The sequence below is a fragment of the Pholcus phalangioides genome, unplaced genomic scaffold (genome assembly GCF_987345545.1).
Source record: "Pholcus phalangioides strain wild (caught in Gottingen) unplaced genomic scaffold, Ppha-v1.0 ptg000009l_1, whole genome shotgun sequence".
Lineage (NCBI taxonomy): Eukaryota > Metazoa > Arthropoda > Arachnida > Araneae > Pholcidae > Pholcus > Pholcus phalangioides.
In genome coordinates this window covers 37166569-37174697 of record NW_028301602.1, presented here as the reverse complement: position 1 = coordinate 37174697, position 8129 = coordinate 37166569, and positions in this window count along the sequence as shown.

Genomic DNA, 8129 nt, shown 5'->3' with positions numbered 1-8129 from the left:
CGTGGGTTCAATTCCCCGCAAAGGCAGTTGAATTTTCTTTCAAAAAATTCATATTCGCAACAGCCAGTTAAAAACATTAGTAATGTAGCGGAGAGTGACGTTATCTTTGCCCTCTATCTTCTATCTGTAAATATTATACATAAGAGGGAGTAGGTATGAAGTACATTTATATTGTAGAACCTATTTAACCTTAGTGTAAGAGTTTTTACCTCTTCATTATGGAGGTAAAAAGAACTACCTTTTTTCATGGGGTTGCAACAAAGTTACGGGACAATGAGGAGAGAAGAAAGAAAACAGATAGACTTGTTTGAATTTATTACCACTGACATTTAAGTTTATAAGTTTCCTTTATTTAAGATTTTTAAACACAGTTACAAAACATTAGGGGCTAAGCAAGCTTGTGAGCCCACAAAACAATGTCCGATACATATTTGTCGGCATAAATAATGAGAGAAAAAAAGAAAGAAAAAAAATTACACATATATATAACACCAAGAAATAAGTGACAACAGGAATGGAATTGATAAACATAAAAATTTGGCATATAGCGGCGTATGCAAGATAAAAGAAGATTACGTTACGATATCAAACAGATAATTTAAATCTTCTTGAGTTAACAACCAAGATTTTAAATTGATAAAAAAAGATGTACATAAAGATTGTTCTTTTATTAACTGAGGAAGTAAATTAAATATTTTGGGAGCTAAATAAAGGAAAAATTTGGACGCAATATTGTCTTTGATCGTAAAGTAGTTAAAAATTACTTTTGACAATGGCTTCGTCATATCTGCCCTTTGATCTCACGAAGGTGCATACATCACAGACAATACATTATTTCCACATTTTTCACGCACTGAAAGAAAGCGAACGCCAATATGCTTCGATCACAAGCGGATTTTGCACTAGCTTTACAGCACTTTGGTTGTCCACATGCAGAACTGGAATTTCATCGAATCCGATTAGCTCTTTGAACAATATCTTCAACCACACCAGTTTATTAGCAGCTTCCAATGAGGAGATGGCTTCAACGCAGTGTATTGAAGCCATCAGTCTGAAGTCTTGACCCCAGGTACTTCTACACCTGAACAGTGCCGTCTTAACGCATGGGCCCACCCGGGCACGGCCCGGGGGCCTCAGCAGAAGAGGGGCCTCACAAAAATGAGAATTAGTTGAAATTTTGCAGTATATGCCTGGTAGGACCTGTGAAAAATCACTTATCCCGGAGGCCCAAGTGATGCTCTTAAGACGGCCCTGCACCTGAATACACGGAGACCATTCCAGATGATGACTGAGACACAAAAGTTACAGCATATCGAATGCTAGATACTGTGAACACCCAACTGCTTCTCTATGTGGAATATCGACGGGATCAGCTCTCTCTCCTGAGCTTTCAGTGGTTTCACATGGAGTAGCTACTGGCTTAGCTTGCTCCATACCGAAATGATGCAGGATTTTCTCAGCATACGGGCATTGAGTTATGAAAATGCCTCCATTTTCTTTCTGTTGAACTTGGAGACCTCAGAATGAGTCTAGTGAACCATTAGTTATCTTGAACTCTTTTGCTTCAGATCAGCGATTAGCTTGTGTATCTAACTCGCTTGACCCAGCTACCAGTCCATCATCAACACAGAGAGCGATGATAAAAGCATCTCTTCCTCAGTCTTTTTACTAAACAAACATGGATCAGCCTGAGACTTGAAAATTCAACTTGGTGATGAACTGCATGAATAAACGATTCCAGCATCGAGGAGCTGGTTTTAGTGTTTAGTCCATAAAGCGAACGTATAAGACGACACACTTTACCAGAGCCATCAGGTTGTCACATATAAATCTCATCAAGGAATCCATATACACAAGCTGCTTTCGCATCAAACTGATGAAGATACAATTTATGTGAAGCCGCAACACTGAGAACAGCACGCAAGGTATCTAAACGAGCAACGGGTGAAGACATATAATCTTGACCCTTTTTCTGCGCAAAACTTCTTGTGACAAACTTAGCTTTCCACCTTGTCAAGGGATCCGTCTGCTTTTGTTTTGAGTCGGTCCACAAGATCCACTTGTTGTCGAGAACTCTGTCCTCGGTCGGATGTCCTGTCTATACCCAGGTTCTATTCTTTTCGTGATACCCCATTTCTTCTTCCATAGCATAATGCCATATTTTCGCTTCAGGCGAACTTACTGTTTCACTATAACTGGTGGGAGTGCTATAACTGTGACCAACAGCACACAGTTTTCTGTAAGAAAAGAGGTGGTCTGCGTTGTAGAAGAGGATACCGTTTTTTGATAATTTCTGGTTCTTGGCGTTTATCACCAGTCCTCGTGGACACTTGGATTTTGTCATCTTCATCACAGCACTGATCACAATTTTCGATAAAATCCACAGTTTCTGGTTTGAATGACGATTCTTCACAGAAAATAACATTACAGTTCAATTCTATGGTATTTTTAGATGGCAAGTATACACGATGTGCATCATGAGCCTGGTGGCGGAGTAGAAGGAAAACAGTTCTTCCACACTTTCTGTCCCACTTTTGACGCCTTTGTTTCGGTTGATGAGCGTAACACCTCGTACCAAACAAATACTCGAAGACGTTTGAAATTAAAATTGTCTAGCTTACCGTACCACAACTCATGTGCTGTTTTACCATCTACTGGAGTCGGACCTGTGTGATTGAGAACGAACACAGCAGTATTGCATGTTTCTGCCCAGTTTCTTAGGAAGTTGATCATGATGAACTATGGTCCTGATTGCTTCCACAATTATACGGTTTTCATTATTCTGGTGTTTCAACCATGGACACATACATCCAGGGCCGCAACTAGGGGAGGGGGGAGCAGGCTGATTTCGTGCTCCGGGCGCTAGATCCGAGCGGGCGCAAATTTCATTCTAAAACCTTGGTCACCCCGGGTGACCAAGCGTCTAGTGGCGGCCCTGCATACATCTGAAAATCACGGTCACTGAGAATTTTCTTCACAGCATTATTTACAAATTCAGTTCCGGAGTCACACAGAAGTTGCTTCACAACATGACAAGAAAAAATACACGACGAAACTTGATATCATCTTTCATAATTAGCATAAAACAAGAACTCTCAACTGAGACTTCTTCCATGGGTCCCACGACATCAGCATTAATTTGTTTACCCAGTTGTGCTGCCCTAACCATTCGAGACTTGAATGATTTTCTATGGGGTTTAACTGCGTGTCACCAGCGGGTACAGAAATTCCCTGCTTTCTGAGAAACTTTTCAGTGTTGATGCATTAACGATACATGCATAACATGCATTTGTTCGAGTGTCACTCGAACTTTTGAAACGAGTACCAGTATACTTTCGGTTTTTCAATTACTATGTTCATGACGAACAATCCATTATTTGATTTTTCTCAAACTGCAACAGTCATGCGGTTTCTTTACGTAGCAAAATGAATTCATGCAAATCGCACAGATTTTTCTCGAGAGCATGCGTTACGAAGAGCTGCGATTTCAACTCACTCGGGCACGTACCTCACATCAGTAACCACCTCTGGAAGTTCCAATTTATCGAAATTCACGAACACATCGCTATTCGGTGTCATTTGGTGTGATGCCCCTGAGTCCGCAATTCTCAGCTATGGGTCGTTTGTAGTGACATACGCGTCATTGCCGAGCTCGAGTTCGGTGACGCACTTTCGACTTTGCGTTGTGGACAGTCAATTTTGTTGCGCAGGAAACGTGATTTTCGCAGGAGTTTTTCCCGTAGTTTTTCTGTCCCTGTTCCCATTTCTCTTCTTTCCGCCGGGTATGGAATCCATTTTATCTGCCTGTAACACCGAGCCGTTTGAATGTAGTTGCAACTTGCTCTGTTGCTCAAATTTGTACAGCTTTTCTGTCAGGAGCTTGGTCGACTGTTCATCCAACGGCACACCATCCTATACCGTCTTGAAAGCCACGTACTCCTTCGGCAGTGTTGACACGGTTCCAAACAGCAACATCGCGTCGCGAAGATCGCCATTTGCTTCGATAAATGTATTCTAGCAGCGATTGATGAAAGACGCGTCAGTTTCTTTCCCGCTCTAGGTGAAAAAAATCTCTCCACAGCCGATGCGACGATAACTTGTCATAGATTGCTAGTAGCTTCTCTGGCTGTTGGGCACGTTTTTATGAAATCAAAGTTCGTTTCATCAAAGCTTTGAGTAATAAGCAAAGCGTAATAAGTAGGGCTCGGATTTTTATGCCCCTAAAGATGAAACGTCGTTGCTGATCGGTAAATTCAGGTTTTTTAACCTATCAGCAACGACGTTTCATCTTTAGGGCATAAAAATCTGAGCCTTAGAGCAACAGTGCTTTAGCGTTACCTACGTCGAAGTCCTTATTGGATTGAAAAACTCCGCAGATTTGGCGAACGATGAATTTCCCTTTTCCTTCGAAGGCACTCTCTCCTCTCATGAAAACGAAAATCTCGTGGATCTTTAACAGTAGCGTCGTAGATATTTTCCATCTTGTCCAGTTTTTCTGACTGCAATCTGTTGATCTGGAACCTCATGTCCATCGGAGCCAGGTGGTTTTAGTTTCGTCGAACGAGCACGCAGTGACAACGTCACGGGGGAGGCAATAACCTTTCTCTAACGTGAGGTGTGGCAGAATTCAAAGCACAATACGATCAACATAACTATATTATTAGCTGTAATTTTAAGTTATGAGCTATAAAGTGAAATGAAAAGAAAACGGAAAATTATATTAACGCCACCACGTATGTAACTTAATACTTCTAAATCACACTTACACCTCGTCCACATTCCTCTGCGGAACTTCTAACGAATTGGTACATGTTGGAATGTGTGTGTCCGTGTTGTGAACCTAACGTGAAGTCTTATCGGTGTAATGCTTATTATAGTGCTGCCATCTACATCTACTTTTCGAACTATGACTGAAGAGTAATGATTGGAGATTTTACCGTTGTAGGCTTGTTGCTTTCTGTGACGAGACTTTTTAACTGGAAATCGGCTCGTATTCGCAACTTGATGTTGGGAACCACAGAAAAACACTGAGTACACACATCAACTAGCGACAAAACGAACCGATTAGCGTATAACATACGTGGTCACCAAGTTACAGCCAAGGTGGGCGAGATATCGTAACTCAACAGAATGGAAATATATTGATCACTAGAGTCCGGATTATATGCACTAAAAAAGTGACAAAATATACTCTAAAAATATGCACTTAAAAATGTAAAAATAAGCACTTAAAAATGTAAAAATAAGCACTTAAAAATGTAAAAATAAACACTTAAAAATGTAAAAATAAGCACTTAAAATACAAAATGTGCACTTAAAATGCTAAAATTTGCACTTAAAATGCTAAAATTTGCACTGAAAATCCCAAAATATGCATTAAACACTCCAGAATATACACTAGAAATATTGAAAAAGTCAAAAATTCCAAAATATGTACAAAAAATGAGAAAATATGCAAAAAAAATCCTCCATGCAAAAAAAAGCAGATGTTTTTAAAAGGCATCTTTTCTATTTCTTAGTGTATTTGTATTCATTTACAAAAAAATGTCCCCTCATATATATATACTGCATATGCAAAAAACTTCTAAATATTTTTTATGGAGGCATTTTTTAATTTTCAGTTTGATGTAGCTCAATAACGAAAATACCAGTAACGAAAGAATTTCGACACTATTTCTGAAAAAAATTTAACACTTTGACATATCTCTAGAAATAGCCTTACAATAAAACAGTTAGTATTCAAAAATACTTTATAAATATGTATTAATTCACTAAATTTCACCTGTGGGAAAAAACCGATATTATGAAAATATTATGAGCAATATTTTATTTGAAAAATTTTAAAAACTTTAAACCTTCAAAAATATGCACTTACATTGAAAATTCTTTGATTTTATGTATTTATATGCATTAATGCTAAAAAGGCCAAAATATGCAAATGCACATATACATTTGCATATAATTCGGGCTCTATTGATCACAAACAAATGATGGAAGAGAAGATCAACTTTGCCGAAGAATATTAAGTCACTAATGAATAAAGCAAATACAAGAAAAATGCAAAACCTCCAAATGCATTTCGACACACAATGAAAGTCGTCTTCAGGGGGAAAAAATATTTAACCACTAATCACACACACTGACCGAGAATTCCACTTAGGTTAAATAGCAAATCTTAACTCTCAGTTGCTCAGCAGCAAAATGTACGTCTGATCACTTTAAACGTCATGGTCAGAATCAGTCATGGTAACTCTGGGAAAAATTGGCCAAAATTTGTCTAGGTGGGAAATTTCAAGAGTTCATCAAACAAAAGAATTTTTTCTTTTGTTTGATGAAGAACCACCTTTCCTGATAGGTGGCAGTACATTTAACGGAATACGTGGGAAAAATTCAGTCAAAAGGGAAATTTTGCTCGTCGAGGTTACCATGGCTATAGTCAGAATGAAGCTGAGAGCCTGCATATGATACTAATGCAGCACCCTAATTCGAGGCTTGCGGAATGGAGCTACTCAATTGGACTATTCAAATTTTCTTAGAATTCGTGCTCGTGATGAATTTAAGCCATGGCGTTGCGATCTTGGTGGTGTAGATTTATTATCGTTTACTAATATACTTTTGAAAGTATATTAGTTTAACTTTTTGAGAATCGGTTTGATCTTTACTATGTACTTTTTTCCTCAGAGCAACCGAGAGTTGAAGATTTGGTATTCACCCAAGTGGGATCCTCAGTCAGCGTGATTCGTGGTTAAATATTTTTCCTCTAAAGACGACACCCACTGTGTGCCGAAATGCATTAGGAGTTTTTGTATTTTTCATGTATTTGCCTTATTCGTTAGTGAATTCTTAATAAATAGATGATGATTTTGCCAAATGTCATTCAGCTACCATTTTTTATTGATTGTTTTTATTGACACAATCAAGGCTGGATTTGGGTGGGTGCGATCACACCAGGCAACAAAATATTAGGGGCCGTAAAATTGGATCTTATTGCATTGAAACACATCCTTCAAACATGTTTTAAGGAAAAATGAAGCCCAACGTAAACATGCTGACAGAGCTCTAGCACTATGTATTTTTTACACTATAAATTTGGATCAAAAGCTACTCCCCTCCCTACAAATTCCGGTCTTGAGGACGATTGGATTTGAAAGCTCTAGATAAAATTTGATGGTAATTTTTTTTTTATGTCCTCAGAGATTATATCACAGGCAACAAGACAGACTAACTTAGGAGTGTTTAACTACCTAAGGTTAGTGTTTCCCAAAATGAGCAATATCATTCCCACAGGGAACAGTAGAATCTATGGGTTTAGCTATGGATCCTATGGGTTGGCTTGAAGTGGGGAGGGGGGGGGGGGGGGGTGGACAATAAGAATTAAAAAAAAATTGAGGGGGGGAGGCGCGAACAGATGGAACAGAAAGTTTGGGAAACTATGGGGGGGGGGGTAGGATGTTAATCTTTCAACACCTGATTAGAATCTCCTGGGGAGGGGGCTCTGTTGCCTCTATGGTAACATCTTTGATGTCCATGATGCTCTTGAACACCACACACATATACACATATACAACTATTTGAACCAAATATTGGCTGAGTCATTAATACAATATGTACACCAGCTATGATTCTTACGGCTAATAGAAAATAATTTGATTAGAAATATATATTATATTTCTACAAGAAATATCAAAAAACTATGTTATCATAATGGAAATGATAATTTTTTGTTTCTGAAAACAAAATTTCCTGCCTGAGTGTCAAGGTTTCCTTACACTGCATGATAATGAAATTTATTCATGATAATGTAAATTTTCACCAGCAAAGATTCACTTTATTAACTTCTTCAAAACAATGTCCTATCACATTATTATGAGAGCTGTTTTAAGACCCCTGGTTGAAATTAAGGTAGCAACCCAAAAATATATTATCTCATTATAATACAACCAAGCAGTAGCTCAATAGATTTCTATGGAACCAACTTCATTGTGAAACTGGATTTATAGGAATGCTAGTTGTATTAGGAAGTCGATAACCAGCTGAAGCAGGAATTCAATGCAAATAAAATATTCCCCCATCACAAGAAAACAAATATTACAAAATAAATACTTTTGTGATATTGTGAAAAACATATA